We start from the raw sequence: 17,189 nt of genomic DNA, 5'->3' as shown, positions 1-17,189 counted from the left end.
TAAATAAACCACACGGTTGAAGTTTTATGTATTATCTTTTTTAACAAGCATGTTTTGTTAAAATGTAAGATTTTCTTCCTATACACTTCTCTTGTTTTTGTATAAATAAAAGACAAAGAAAGTATAAGCACTGAATGCGTTATTCTTTTGTTGTTTTTCATACTTTAAAAGGATTCGTGAGAATCCATGGCTTTTTTTCTTGATTTGGAAAAAGGGCCCGGCCTTTCAATTTTGTGGGAAAAATATCGACAAAACTGAAAAAAGGGGAAATTTCCCAAAGTACTGTTAAGCTTTACATTAGGGGAAAATTGCATCGTTTTAAAGAAATTTTCTTAGGGAAAGGGACTTTCTCTTGGGGGAAGGGGCCTATATAAGGCCCTTGCTAAAGAATGAGAAACAAAGCCCTGTATACCCATATGGGTTTCTTTAGTTTATCTAAATAAACACTACATTAATAGTTACATTACAATTTAATAAGCATACAATCTTACAGTAGTAAATCAGTATCAACTTCATAAAGAAGTACAGTATTTACAAAGTCTGTCATTGTATGAATTTGCAAATCTTGCTATACTAATATATAAAAGCACCAATTGACACTTAACAAACTATTATCATCAAAATTTCTTGACTTTGGGGTTCACTTTACCAACAAACATATTAAATTGTACTAAAAATAAACTAAATTTCATATGAAATCTGAATATCTGAAAATACTAAATGAAAGTACTCAACAGCCCCAGTGATGAAAAGGGCTGCAAGATCTTATCACCACTGCACCAAGTAATAAACATGAAATGTTGTCGGATTTGTTGAATTGTAAAAATTTGTGATTACAATTTTATTGAATATTAACTTTGAATTTTTTCTTCACTGCAACACTAACATCATCAGGTTACTAAACAGAACAGTTTTCTGGTTTGTCAAGACTTGTCAATGAAAAAGAGTTAAAAGAACATTACTCCGACCATGACACTTTTTAATCTGTACTTTTTATGTTGACTGTTTATTTATCAAGATATCACTTCAAGTCTCAAAAAGATACTGTCATCTTCTCCCTTAAAGGAACAAAATACAGAATTTAATTCATATGGAGGCAAAACCACTGTAAACAATTAAAAATAATTAAGGTAATACACATTAAACACATTACTGACAACCGATCATATAAATGTTTACATTAAGATTTCATTTATATTGTTACAACCATACAATTATTTGATGGTAATATAATAAAAAAACTAATTTTGAATGACCTAAATAATATTCTGGTTTTAAATGGTTGCTTATTGACAAGATAATTTGCATAATCATATATATTAAAATAAAATTTGTTAGAAAGTATATGATTGTGATATAGGTGACCATGTGTAAGCAAACAAAGAAAGAATATGAGTAAGCACCTCAAACCAAATATGCTGAGCAGCCACACAAACTAAGCTTTGGAAGGAAAGGAACAGTCTTTTCAACTTCGCTTATCAAACAATATAAAATCATGTCCAGCAAAAGATGTTTTTAGGCTATGAATCTCTTCGGAGTACATTGACATGTTTACGACTGTTATCAGACTCTTTTTGTCATTCGCTGTTCCACGATGTGGTGCGAAAAAGAAGGCCGGTCTGATATGTTGAATCTTTTATTTTTTAGGTGTCGTAGTAGTTTGCACTCCATCCATGGTCGATATGGCCTCAAGTTTCTTAAAACAGACAATTATATATATATATAACCAACTTACTACACTGTAGTCATATGCATTTTAATCTTTGGTATAATTACCGGTATCTTACTGCACAAGTGTCCTTAAGTAAATACAAGTTCAGCTGCACAGTGACAATGATTACATTGTATGTCCAGTATATGTCCAGTGTTGTTGACCATACAATAAAACCTAGCATTAAAAATATAATACGTTCCTCAAAAAATCATCAAATACTTAATAATGCATTGTGATGTTGTTTTGCTATAGTAGTTAAATTCTCCTCACAGTTCTATTTTTCTATAAATCAACATCAATAAACTTTACCCCACTCACCATAAACATTATTTTATGTGTATTAAAAAACTTATTTATACGGCTTATAAGACATCAAAGTCGAATTATTATACATATTAAAAAAGGTTATCAAACACATACAACAATTATTTCCAATAATTTTAAAGGATAATTGATATTATTACCTAAAACGATGGATTGACATGTGCACGATTCCAGCAAACCAATCAGCCTTATCAGTGGATTATTGAAAATTTCTACGCATCCAGGATCCATTCTGGAGCACTATCTGATTTGTCGGGGATAGCGTCGACCTGTAAAAATATATAGGTAATTGTTAGGTGATATAAATGTCTATGATCTGTAATATTGTTAACAAACCAAGCTTATAATAATGTTTATTCGCTCAAGAATAAACTATCTTATTCAACGCAAACGCTATTTTCCTAAGGGATCACCGAAACCCAAGCCCAATTTTTATAACCTATCCTACCCTGTCTACTGTAACACATAGACACGTCCACTAAGTTTAAGACCACTGCCCGTGCAAATTGTCGGGCTTTTACTAGCTCGTCGCATGACAGTGTAGGTCGCGCTATGGTTTACAAGTTTACATGTTTATGTGCTGGTCGATCATCCGAGTAAGTCAATAATTTATGAATTACTAAATTGTACGTGGTTGTGAAATTTTTATTTAACTCTTTTCAAATGAGCACCTCTATAATTGTTTTTGTCGCATGTACATTTTAGTATTTTAAATGGTTGTGTAATTTTTATTTTGCTCTTTTTAAATGAGCACCTCTTAAATTGTTTTTGTCGCATGTACATTTTAGTATATCAAAATAGGTTTACATATTTATATATACTTATGAGTTCTTAGATTCAAGATTGGACGACCACGCGTTTGGTCTTCAACAATTTGTCTGAAGTTTTATTTTAAATGCATTTCGATGTTTATGTATACTTTCAAAATGTTTTTCGTACTGATATTTATTATATAAACAATAAGTACATACAGTTTCGGGGAAATATAATTATATTTTGGATTTTAGATATAAGATTAAATGTAAGAATAGTTATTAGATAGATCGATCACGTGTCTGTATGGTTATCGAAATTTAAATCTATAAATAAACAGCTAAAGTCTACTTCAACTAGTTGTGGTGTAGTGCAGTTTTGTGACATTTTGAAAGCGGCTTACATTTTGAAAGCTGTTCGTGTATATCTGGTGATCTGTTTAGCAAGCTTCAATTCTAAGTTTAATTTAGTTTTGCATTATTGTTGGTACACATTTATTTTATCATATCAAAATCTCTTCTCACGGAAATCCAATACTTTACATTCTAAACTAGGTGTATCTACTTTCTAGCCTGTTTTCGTTGTGATTCACGGTTTGCTATCTTTCCTAGCTGAAACCCGACATTTTGTGTTTCTGGCATTTGTCATAAAAACATTTTGCCCTGAACAAAGTCTGAATCTGAGATAATAGCGACAATTTTGTGGCAACTTAGCGAACATGTATTTCATTGTAAAATTTTGTCTTAAATGTTGTTAAATTGTCAACATGAGTTTATGAACTTCAATTCAATATTTAATTTAAAATTATTGTCTATAACATTGTTCGCTTTTCTTTTTTTATTAACAAGACTATTTTTATGGTTTTATACGTAAGCTGTTCGTTTATCTCTGATGATCGGTTTATCTTGTTAGTGGTTTGTTTAGTTAACTTGTATTAGCAAAGCTTAAATTCTACGTTTGCTTTAGTCTTGCATTCCTTTGGAATCGTTGTTTATAACATTGTTCGCTTTCCGTTTTTATTAACAATACTATTTTTATGGTTTAATACTGCCACCACGGCCAAAAGACGTCGTGTTAAAGTTGCACAGTCGCTACAAGCAATGGGCGCAGACCAGAAAGAGACCACCGGCCACGCGGAACCGGATCTGCCGGCGCCGGGAATAGAGCACGACAATTCGTCCGCAACGGGTACCAGCGAAGAAGGTTGTGAGCAAGTATACCGGAGAAAATATACCAAAGATGTATGCGCCTCATCAGAGGGTGGCGAAAGATGTGATGTTTCGCATGGGATGTTAAACATGCTTGCTGTCTGATCGTCTACAACAGGTAGTATACTTTTTAATTAAAATACTGCGCTTCTCCGCGGCAGTTTTATTTATTGTATATGAGGAGGCTCCAGGGCTCTACGTTGGCATACTAAGTAACCTATCGGGCATGTACTTTGGACTTTTACTTGCCCTGAGCGAAATTCCACCTACGCTTACATCATTACGCAGAAATGTTCTATTCTGTAAATTGCTTGTAATTATAGAACACAAATCCTATTTATGAGATCAAATCTGTAAATTTTTAAACTTTGGAAGCATTTTACAACGAGCATTCATTCCGAAATGTTAACCTGTCTTTTAGTCCGTTAAAATAATTTAAAAAGACATGGCTGTATTTAACGAGCTTCGGTGTTCTTTGCCTATGGACCCAGATATCCCAACGACATAGTCTGGCTAAGTTGTGTTCTCGCGCTGCTGTGTCGTATGTTAGAGGTGTATCAACATGGACTTCCAGATGGTACTACTTTAAAGCACAGATTTAACGACGCACTTATGTTTTAATTAATTTAATGTAACACTGAGCCATACCTTATATTTATTATGTTTGTTAGTTGTTGATTTATAAATTTATTTATTTATTTATTTTTTTACTTTCCACATACCTAACTGGACATTCCACTGGCCTGACCGGAAAATTTACTTTCATTTCAAAATGTCTCTTGCACAACTCTGAATTACCAGAAACAATCTTGTATGTAAACCCCTGTGAATTGATGAGAATGGTTTCAAATAAGGTGCGAGTACAGGTATTTTTTAAATGAAGCAATCCGCAATCAAATGGTCGATATTTAAATTACTCCAAAAATATATATATAGTGATACAAGTGAGTAGCATTAGGAGTGGCGATAATAACGACGATGCTAAATGATTATGATTGACGTTGATTTTACAATGATGGTGTTAAGTGATGATGACTTGTGATGATACAGATACTATTAGGTTGTTAATGTCATGATGAGGATTTGTCAGTTGTCTTTTGATGATCATGTTGATCGTAATGTTGGTGTCAGATGATGATTACCAATGATGATTAGGGAGATTCAGATTATAATTACGATTGGTGATGACTAGATTCGGTTAAGATATCTCTAAATGATTGATATCAATAATTTGTTATGATATATAAATGACTGATGATAACTGGTTATGAATTAGATCATGAGACTGGTGATGATAACGGTGGCTTAGGATTACGATTACTTTGATTGTTGATGATGATGGAAATGATGATGTCAATGATGACAAGGACGTCCGGTAATGATGAATAATGAGGATATGATAATTGATGATAACCAAGTCGGTGATCCCAGTTCGATCGCATATTGTGCTGTTTGTGTTGTTTGGCAATTGGTCAATTTCCTTAATAAAGGATACTGGTAAAAAATAAGGATTTATCTACTGTTTTTGGAGTTCCTCAATTTTATGTTTAAGGCAATTATGATGGCATCGTATAAGGGCCGATGATGATCACTGACGAGATCTACTGATGATTTGTAATAATGATTATGTCACTTATAATGATGATGATTATGATGACGATTATGACGATTAGGGTGACATTATAATGACTTATAATGCTCCTTATAATTGATTATCATGGATATTGATGTTGATTTTGTTGATGACGATTGATGTTGACTGATGTTGATTGTCATTTTGTCTATAATGGTTAAAAATGACCAATACTGATGTAAAAGAAAGAGGATTATGATGATGATTTTTATTCAATGATGTTGTTCTGGATATGGTTCTTAGTTGGAATTCATTGTTGTTTCGTAACCGGAGCCAGGAAAAACTATTTCCGTTTAAACGTGTATTTTGTTTAATTGTAAACAAACACTCTAATCGGGAAATGACCATGAATAAAGGATAGGGGATAATCATTATTGTACACTTTTGCATGTAATGCTATTTATCAAATTTATCGAAACTGACCTGCCAAGTAAGTGTACAAGATAATGATGGGAACGGTTAGTTTAAACCTATTTATTTTGCCTCATTTTCATCGAAGGCCTGGAATTGTAAAGACGCTGTCGAGGCCGTTTCCTGGGCGGGAACGCTCCCGTGGTGGGGATCGAGCCCGTAACAAAGAAACAACAGTTTAAAACTGCCTCAACAGCTCAGTGGTAGAGCGTTTGCCTCGAGTGCTTGAGCTTGAGGGTTCAATCCTTATCTGCATCATACCAAAGACGTACAGAAACGGTACCAGTTGCTACCTGTGGGTAACGTGTACCACTATGCAGAAAAGCACTGGCTTCTTCTCAAAAATGAAATGAGACTCTCGTGGTAATGGATTCTACAGGAATAAGGTGTCGAGTGTGATTAATATAAGTTGCCAAAACTTGTTCCAGAATCGACCTCAAATAAATTACTATAATATAACCATCAAATAAAATTAAAACAATATATCACACAGATGCCAAACAGTCTATTTTATAAAATAAACATTGAAAATGGGACCAATACATGATTCCTCTTTGAGCCAATGTATAGCACACAATCTCCGTCCTGTGGTCCCATGTACTCTAATACGAGATGAAAGCCCAATTGTACGTCGCTGATAAGAGAGAACACAATTGAACTAGGTTAGATATATTCCTTATAGGTCGTATTCAACGTGTTGCTCTATATTTAGAACTATCATCAATTGGGACATGGAGTTCAACCCAAGTCAATGCCAAGTTTTAAACATAACCAGAAATAAATCCAAAATTCTCTTTTACTTACAGACTTCATGGACAAATATTAGAAACTGTTGACAATGCAAAATACTTAGGTGTGAACATTTCAAAAGACCTTTCCTGGAACATCCATGTAAATAGAATTACTAATAACGCTAATAAATGTCTTGGGTTTTCTCCGCAGGCACACGAATACAAAACATTTCAACATTAGCCAGCTCGCATACAATGCCATAGTTAGATCACATGTTAAATATTATGCTTCTTCCGTCCCACATTACAAAATATACAGTTTTCCAGAATAACAGAAGACAGGCTGCTACTAATGACAATTTGTACCTTAACAACGGTTGACTTTGCAGTTGTCTGCTTAATATGAAAATGCGTTGTAAAATGTTGAATTGTTATTTGTCAACTTGTATTCTGTACAATTGTATAGTGTACACCTGTTAGATGCTGACTTGTAGCAGATTACTAAAACCGATCGTACAACTAAGAAAATATTCAACATGCTAATGTAGTTTTTCATCAACTTACTTTCAGATGGATCTATTTTTAATATATTTTATTTATTATTATGACTACAATATTAGGTATATTAAGATGTAGGCTTTATATATGCACTATCTTTATTTTTAGATCTGTGGTTTAAGAAGTTACATATTTGTATTAAACCTGTTGAAGTAAGTCTACACATGTGTACTGTGGATATCGATCGATTTAAAAAGAAAATATCTCTATATTCATAATTGATTTAGTCTATTTGCATATCGATTTTGTAGAATCGGAACATACAACATTTTACTATTGTACAAAACAGATATTAAAATGTTGTATTTAAGCATTTAAAAATTCTCTGTTAAACAAATGAGCTAAATATCTACGCGTGCAACATTTCTGGTGATGAATAATATTGGCAGTCTTTCCCTTCCATATTCGTGCTCCTCCGGGGGTGGTGGGGGGAGGTTAGGGGGATGAAGGTCCAGCGACCCTGGGACTTAATGAATCCGATTAAAGAACGTTAGATACTAGTTTTGTGTAAACTGGTGTCTGTTTCTGTGATGTTTACTTTAAGCGACAATATTGCTCAGATTGTTTTCTGTATTGACATGGTATTTTATGGATATAAACACGTTATTTATTGTAATAGCTCATTGATAACCTGACCATTGTTTGTTTGGGTCTTCGCGTAATTACATTTCAGTGTTAATGTTCAAATTTTGAAGGTGCTATAAGGTTTGCCTATTTTAAACCAGTAATTATTTAAAAGGTACTTCAATAGGAGAAATTGATGCAGAATATGACTCTGTGTAATCTTACCGTTATTTAGCTTGGATCATTTATAAACAACATATAATCTAGTTACAGAAAAAGGGAAGTTTGGATTTTGAAATCCACTGCTCTAAAATCGTTTATCGGCGCCTGCTCTTAATACGCTTTACATTGATAAAGTTGGATTTCAAATTATTGGGTGCTATTTTTATTTTTTAATAACAGCATCCATGTAGCTATTTTACATTTGAGGCTTAAATGTGGTATGTATGAATAGGACGGATGCTTTTCAATTACATAACTGTATTTTCAACAATACCTGTCACACATTTTTTTGGAAATTAAAACTTAATTTACATTTTGATCTCGTTCATTGTGTTCTATAATTACAATATATAGTTAGTGCAAATCCATATGCTTACATTATTTTGCTGCTCTACAAAATCCATATGCTTACATTATTTTGCTGCTCTACAAAAATATGGAAGTTAAAGTAAGGTTTATTTCAGCGTTTAAGTCTGATTAAGATGCAGATGTTATGTTTTTGCTTTTTATGTCTTGTCCTTTGTGGTAATGAAAAGGTCATAGGCCGGACGGACTCGTATGTCGTGAAGGAAAGAACAAACAAAATAGTGTTTAGTTGAACATTGTCATTTATTATAGAATTCCATAAAGTAGATAAAAATAGAACAGATTCTCTCCTGAATGGCCTAACGGGTGGTAAATACACGCCTGGCATACGGGGCGGTTAAAACAAGCCGGAATAAACCTAATACGAACATAAACAATTTATACAAACAAGTATCATTGATATACATGATTCACATTGAATTTATGCAATAATGCGTGCTATTTTAACATCTGTTGTAAATATGCTGTAAATAAATGAGTGGTTCACTCTTAAGATTGCGATTGAACATAAACCACGTCGATTAAGACAATACACTTAAGATAACTACAGATTTCACTTTATAAACGTGTGGCCGTAGCAATGTACTTGGGTCCATTCTTCAGAATGAAGGAAATACGGTCTTCAACCGAGCCTGCTCGAAATATCAACCAGGAGATGTATAGAATTTACATATATACATATACTCATATACAAAACATGATTTCGAATGTGATGTTGCCACTCTTTCCTGGATGACATAATAGGTAGTAAAAAGAGACTCCAAAGAGATATACAAATACAAAGATGCAATAAGGTAAACAAAATCTTTTTTACGAATACGTACAAACACATATAGTACGCCCGTAAAACCCTTTGGCTAAAAAGGGGTGGAGGTTGGTGTTAAATTTTTATTAAACTGGATGATAACTTCTTAGTGTTTCAATGATATGGGCCACAATTGCAAGGATCGAATTTGATTGGTCAAAAGAGCTCATGTGAACATATACTTAGGTTTCACACAAGTAATTGGATATAAGCAGAGAATTTATTATTTAGAAAGCGTACATGACATGACATGAAAAGTTAAGCAAGCTATAGACGATGTAAATTGTGGTGGTGCTGAAGATGGTGGTGCTGTTGCTGGTAATGATTATTGTGCTGAGTTGTTTTTTTTTAAATTCAAACTGTTGTCTTAGTCAGAGCAAGATTGTCTGGAGTTTATGTCAGCGTTCTTGGCTCAATCAACTGTGATTTTGGATATAACTTAAGGTCACTATGCGACGTACGTAAATTGTGGCCAATCGACTGTTTCTTCTTCCTGCTGGTATTTAATATAAAGACATTAAGTGGTCATGCAAATTTACTCTAGTATGGCTAGTTCTGGCTGCCATAATTTGATAAGTCTCTTAGTATTTTGTCTGACTGATTTTGTCTGCGATGCTACAGGGTTATGATCACAGGTTTAGACAATACTAAGACAATACTCTGAGAACCTAGGTTTTCAGAGAACCTAGGTTCTCATGAGAACCTAGGTTCTCATTATGAGAACCAAGGTTCTCATAGAACCTAGGTTCTCATGAGAACCTAGGTTCTTTGAAAACCTAGGTTCTCTGAGAACCTAGGTTCTCTGAAAACCTAGGTTCTCTGAAAACCTAGGTTCTCTGAGAACCTAGGTTTTCAGAATTACGCGTCGGACGGCGTAAACTTGCTCGTTTTGAATACGGGACACATATTATTCAGGGCGCAGGATCAATGGGGTTCACATATGATAACACACGGGCTGGACAGAATGAAAACACGCCGTTAAGAACTTTTTTTTGCAGATATCTCAAGTTATTGAAATATGTTTGCAAAGTCTGTAGCGCATAAGTTTTTCTTGCAGTGTTGCCGATATCTTAAGATTGAATTATACATTATTACACATAATCAATAGAGATAAAACTTGTATTTTATACCATAATGATTGCTTCCTACATGTAGGTCACAGACATACTTAAAATAGAAAACTGTACCGTACAGTCGTTTGAGGCCCGAACAAGGGAACTGAATATTTGAAACTCATTTAATGCTGTAACAATGTATTATGTAACGATTGATCTGAATGTTTAGTCTCAAAATAATATTTACATATAGATGTATTTCAAAAACAGTTCAATTTTTTATTAACGTGTTCAGACCAATGTCGACCGATTACTTTACTAATTTCATTCCTCAAGAACACCCATGCACGGAAACATGAACAAGAGTCGGTCACCGACGGCTAATGCCTGATGTCACAAATATTCAACAGATAAGTTTCGTAGAATATTACTGAGCATTGTCTGAACATTGTTCAGAAAATGCTCTTGGGGAGAAACATTCACGGTTTCACGCCTATTTCTATTCATTTTACACATATGCCGCCAGCGTGTACCAAGCAATGGGAGACAACTGGAGGTTAATTATGGCAAGCGGTTCGACGCATAATCCCAAGAAACTAGGTTTCTCATGAGAACCTAGGTTTATGAAATCCCAAGAAACCAGGTTTCTCACGAGAACCTAGGTTCTCATGAGAACCAAGGTTTATGAAATCCCAAGAAACCAGGTTTCTCATGAGAACCTAGGTTTTCACGAGAACCTAGGTTCTCATTTGAAAACCTTGATTTACGCTTGAAAACCTAGGTTCTCATGAGAAACTAGGCTTTTCATGAGAACCTAGGTTCTCATAGACACATAGAACTTACACATATGCCGCCAGCGTGTACCAAGCAACGGGAGACAACCGGAGGTTAATTATGGCAAGCGGTTCGTCGCATAATCCCAAGAAACTAGGTTTCTCATGAGAACCTAGGTTCTCATGAGAACCTAGGTTTATGAAATCCCAAGAAACCAGGTTTCTCACGATAACATAGGTTCTCATGAGAACCTAGGTTCTCATGAGAACCAAGGTTTATGAAATCCCAAGAAACCAGGTTTCTCATGAGAACCTAGGTTTTCATGAGAACCTAGGTTCTCATTTGAAAACCTTGGTTTACGCTTGAAAACCTAGGTTCTCATGAGAAACTAGGCTTTTCATGAGAACCTAGGTTCTCATAGACACATAGAACTTGAACCTAGGTTCTCATTCTGAGAACTTAAGTTCTCGTTTGGTATCCTAGGTTTTCACAAGAACCTAGGTTCTCAATTGAAAACCTAGGTTCTCATGAGAAACCTAGTTTCTTGGGATTATGCGTCGAACCGCTTGTCATACTGATTCATAGGTTAGAATCAGTTTTGCTGTTATTTTGAGTTATTATAAAATCTTGCCTTCTGAGGTGCAAACATTAGATTAAAAAAAACATAACGGGACAAGACCGTTATTATTTACTAGGATAATTGATATTATTCTGATAACCAAATTACCATAAAAACACATATTTCTCTCAGACTTTGACACGTACTTACCAACAAATGTTTACCTTGAAAAGCGCTTAAAACGAACATACCTAAATGCAAACTTTCAGTCGTTACCTTGAAACCTGGTTATAAAGTACTTGAGTTTGGCTCCAACAGTGCTTGTAACTTAAATAATCACAATTTAAAGAGTTAAAATCAGTTTTTGGTGTTACGGTATTGACTTTTTTTACCGGTACGGGTTTAGGCAGGAATTATTGACTTGCTATCGTACAGTTACCGTCTTTCGAACCCCTCCAGCTTTCGAACTATTTCTTTTTTCCGTTTACCGCGAGCGTGTACGCGTCATCAATCTGTGTGTACCGATGCTTTTGTTTACAAACCAGACGAGCGTAGCTATCAATCGTTGAAATGCGATATAAACTGGTAAATTTTCAAAAAATTTGAAAAAAACACTATTTGTATTATTATTCAAAAAATATATATGTAAAAAGTCAGATACACAATGATTTTACACTTACAACTTTTTGACAGATGACCCACATTATGGTCTGCTTCAATTGTCACGTGACCATGGTAAATCACCAATCTGAACGCACCGGACAGTGGGCTACACCACACCGTCTCGCCGTTATGGCGGAATTGTCCGAGGATTCCCGATTGAGTAAATCATATGTCGATAGGTTACACCACAGTAAAGTAAGTGTGCAGCAGTGTTCTTGAAGAAGCGAACACATGACAACCCATTGTCATTCAAGTGGTTTCATGGTTTCAGACGACGTTGGCCTGAAATAAAGGTAGTAAAACCTAGAGCCCTTGGTCAGTGTAGAGCAAATTCCACAACTGAGCAGGCAGTATACTCATACTTTGACAATCTAGAAACTGTCATCAAGAACAATGATCTTCAAAATAAACCAGAATGTATATACAATATTGATGGAAAAGGTGTACAAACTGAACACTCTCTTCCATATGTTGTAAGGTTCAACACACGTCTCTGCTGGCACTATGTATAAAAGTGGTTGGTCGAATTCTACCATAGCCCTTGAGCACTTGGAGCGCCATTGTGTACGCTACATTCAAAGGCAAAATGCAAGTCAGCCAATTCTATTGATATTTGATGGACACAAGTCACATATCAATGTTCCTGTACTAGAATGGGCACAAAAGAATAATGTGCTTCTGTTTGTGCTTCCTTCCCATACAAGCCATTGCCTACAACCCTTGGATATTGGATGCTTTGGTCCCTAACAAAAGATTTATATGTGTCAACAATTTGTGAGGGAAAACCCATCTTTCAAAATAAAAACATTCAATGTAGCTGCACTGGTTTCGTTGCTATTGTAATAAAAACTAATTATTTGATTGCATCTAATATTTAGGGGTTCGAAAGCCGGTTTGTCCACGCTACAATCTATCGTCACAGGGCAAACCTTCCATATCTGGAAGGATTTTATTGATTTTTAAGTAATCTGTTATAGAAATTAGTATATTTGTCTTTAATATTTAGAAAAAAAAGTAGGTTCATAATAACAAATACATTACCTGAATTGTAAAAATGTAAAATAACGGGAATGCTATGGTACCTCGTGTTTCGGCTATCATCACGTAGGTATTAAAGAAAGGACTTTGATCCAGTTGTGCTCGTTCCAGTCAAATCACTGCGCGGAGGTTGTTTAAAAACGATACGAAATTCGTGTAAATAAATGGATTTGTTTTTCTTTTAAACGTGGTACCCATGGGTTGAGGAAGTAAGTTATGAGAGCCAGGCAAGATGTAAACGATATCAAGTAAGCATTGACATTCGTGCAAATAAATTGTGTTTTTTTTTAACTTTTAAACGTTGTGAATAAATACTTGTGGGTAGAAAATAAAGGTTCCGAGCTTCAGGCACGATGTTTAAAATATCTGTAAACATCGAAATAATCAGCATGGACGGATTGGCTCTCATTTACCGCCAAAAAAGGAGACCGTCTTTATCCCTTACGACCAAGAGACGACGACCAAAACTAGACCATTCAAAATAAATATCTTCACTCCAATAATTAATGTATTAGCAATTGGTAGTATTGCACCAAATTAAAAATATATTATTCTCAATATATGTTTGCGTTTTTCTTGAGAATCAGTAAAATACGAGTTTCATAAAACTGGCATGTACGAACAAATGTTGTATCAGTTATGTTATCTACAAGATACCTGCTGTGTACTTGAATAATTAATCACACACAAAATAATATTTTGCTGAGTTTTTAGATATAAATTTCATTTCCATGTTTATCAAAAAAATCACGAGAAACAATGGACATTCTTAAAACTTAGATTTCCAATATACATGTAGATAACTTTTTTTAACAAAGAAGAGGAAAGAACTCTTTGAACTTTGAAATGAAAACCAAACACGTGTAAATGTAAACGGAGTGTATGTAATAATTTGTATGCTATTGTGTTTTGCTTAGGTGGATTCTTCGCCGTTTGCAACACTCATATCATTGCGGGCAATGTTTCAACATAAACACTTTTCTTGAAATGCCTGGAATACCAGTTTATCAACTTTAAAACATTTATTGGAATATACCTGCTTCAAATGTGCTTTAATTTTGCTATTTAAAAATGAACAAAGTGCTTGAATTTTGCTTTTCGACCTTAAACAATTCTTAAACGTGATTAAATGTTGCTTGTTTTACCTTGAACAATTCTAAATGGGCGCTTGCTTATCTTTATGGAAATTTTGACACGCGTTCTAATTAATGAATATCGATAAACATTGAAATTGAAAGTTCGTTAAACGAGAATAGTCGTAACGAACTATTGATTAATTCTTAAACGTTCTTAATATTTTTGGTTTTACCTTGAACACTGCTTAACTGGTCAAGTTTATCTTTATCAAAATGTTCGATGATGAGTAAGTTCCGCAAATTCACTGGTGTATAGAAGCAATAACACGATCATTAGATTTACTGCAAACTCGCTGTTCTATGGAATCAATTACACGATAATTCGACTTACCGCAAACTCACAGGTGTATAAATCAAGTACACGATCATTAGACTTAACGCAAACTCACGGATTTATAGAATTAAGTACATGGTCATTAAACCTACAGATATAGTTATATGGTCTCACAAGGACAAGAAACTGGTGATTATTAAACTCACTGTACCATGGGAGACTAGGTGTGATGAGGCCTATGAGCGGAAGATGGGAAAGTACACTGAGCTTCAAGAACAGTGTAAAGGTCGTGGTTGGAGTGCCTGGCAGTTCCCCGTGGAAACAGGGTGCAGAGGATTCCCAGCTCAATCAGTATGGAGAATGCTCAGCAACCTTGGGATCAACGGAGGTGACAGGAAGAGTGCTGTAGGCAGGCTTGGACAAGCTGCAGAAAGAGCTTCCAACTGGCTGTGGATGATGAGAGAGGAGAAGAGCTGGACGCTTAACCACTGACCCGTAGTGTTTGGCCAACACTGCGGATCCGCTGCCCGGAGAGTGTCCTGGGGTTAAAGGATAGAAACACTTGTTGATGGGCAGTTCCCAGCTGATGAGTCAGTGGTTTGTGCAGTAGTATCTGTATTCTACAAATCACAGTAAAATCACTGGCCTATATAATCAATTACACGATCATTAGACTTACAGAAAACTCACTGGTCTATATCAATTCAATTACATGATCACTAGACTTACCGATATTTTCAGATTTACGGTAACTGGAATCATTAAATGTGAGCCCATGATTTTTTTCTTAATAGTATTGTCTCTAGGATCGGCTTGGCAAACTGATTTTGCTAAGGTATCTTTTGTGATGTTTCTAAGAACTTAAATGATGTCATCGTATTTCTTTATTTCCATGAAGACCAATTAATTACATGTATACATTAGATTATTAAGGGATTGACAACAAAGAGGACATGATCTTGCCTATTTGGAGACGATGACACAAAAAAATACACGATGGGCGTGCTAGTTTATTATTTCATTCAAAAGCTAATGATTAAGACATAAATTTAAAACGTGTTATTTCTCTTCAGGAAAGCAAACGTTGGATTTTTGATTCGCAATTCTTGATCAATAAAAGCACCCATTTACTTTTGTTTTGCATTTCGTGAGGATACAATAACGTTTGTTAATGCGGTTGGGAAAAGGTTATCATTTTTAACTACAACATTTCAAGACTACATATTTGTCAAATATTTTAACAAATATAAAGAATATGCGTCTAATTTCTGGATGTAACCATTTGTGCATGCTGAATAAACCAGTTGTGTAAATGAATTTATATCGGTATTTTTATCGATAAGCTTATGCGATTACATACTGTTACAGTTATATACACAACAAGAGATGTTTTTGTCAGAAACACAATGCCCCCTATTGCGCCGCTTTGAAATAAAATTTCAATATATCATTTGGCAGGTTTAGATATTATATCCCTTTAAAGCTTATTACTTCCCTTGGAATGTATTTTTTTACTTTTGACCTTGAAGGATGACCTTGACCTTCCACAACTCAAAATGTGCAGCTCAATGAGATACACATGCATGCCAAATATCAAGTTGCTATCTTCAATATTGCAAAAGTTATGGCCAATGTTAAAGTTTTCGGACGGTCGGACGGACAGACAGTTCAAATGCTATATGCCACCCTACCCCCCCCCCCCCGATAAAAACGACAATATATTAATTCATAAGAACCCGAGTGTATGGATTGTGGAACATGAAAATACAATATACAAACTAAAACTGTTTCAATTATGGAGCTCGAATTTATAAATTGAAATGTCCCATTAATTAGCATATCGACGGTTTTCGCTGTAGTTATTGACATGCATTACAAATAAAACAAAAAACAACAACAGGAATTTCACAGTTTTCACACATATTTTTATTATATAGCAATATCAAACCGATAACATTTGGCGGGTTAACGGTAAAGCTGTGATCGGAGAAAGTCTTACGTTTGCGCGGAGTTTGAGTCATTTGAGCAAATCATATGGCAAATATGAATGATATATACCTATACATTTGACGGTTATTACACGTTTTACAAATCAATTTACGGTATAAAAATATAGAGGCAGTTTGTTCTACAAACTTACAACATTTATTAAAACAACAATAACAATTTAAAAGTTCAAGTGTATGTTACTCAGGAATACTAATTAACAGCACTTAAAAGTTGTGTCTGGAACAACATGACGAAGGCATAATCCAAGTTTCATTTGAATAACGTGAGACATGTGGAGTGACGTCAATCCATAGAGTAAGCACATTTTAATCCTCTGTACTGAAATGACTAAATGCGCGGGCATATTACTCTTGATTAAATAAAACACTGCACGAAAAAATAAGGTCACGCA

At 34.7% G+C, this 17,189-nt stretch overlaps 1 long non-coding RNA gene across 2 annotated transcripts; it reads right to left on the bottom strand.

Moving 5' to 3' along the window:
* Positions 1–328: 328 nt before the first annotated feature.
* On the bottom strand, positions 329–15,165 carry LOC127871504 (uncharacterized). Of its 2 annotated transcripts, none has more exons than XR_008045427.1 (3): positions 15,000–15,165; positions 2,179–2,307; positions 329–1,696 (listed from the first exon to the last, which is right to left on the bottom strand). It is a non-coding gene; the product is annotated as an uncharacterized LOC127871504 (long non-coding RNA). The 2 variants fall into 2 exon arrangements; XR_008045426.1 differs by lacking the exon at positions 15,000–15,165 and adding an exon at positions 12,358–12,709.
* Between the last annotated feature and the right edge of the window lie 2,024 nt (positions 15,166–17,189).

Source organism: Dreissena polymorpha, chromosome 3, assembly GCF_020536995.1.
Source record: "Dreissena polymorpha isolate Duluth1 chromosome 3, UMN_Dpol_1.0, whole genome shotgun sequence".
NCBI classification, from domain to species: Eukaryota; Metazoa; Mollusca; class Bivalvia; order Myida; family Dreissenidae; genus Dreissena; species Dreissena polymorpha.
This window is presented reverse-complemented; position numbering and strand designations above follow the sequence as displayed.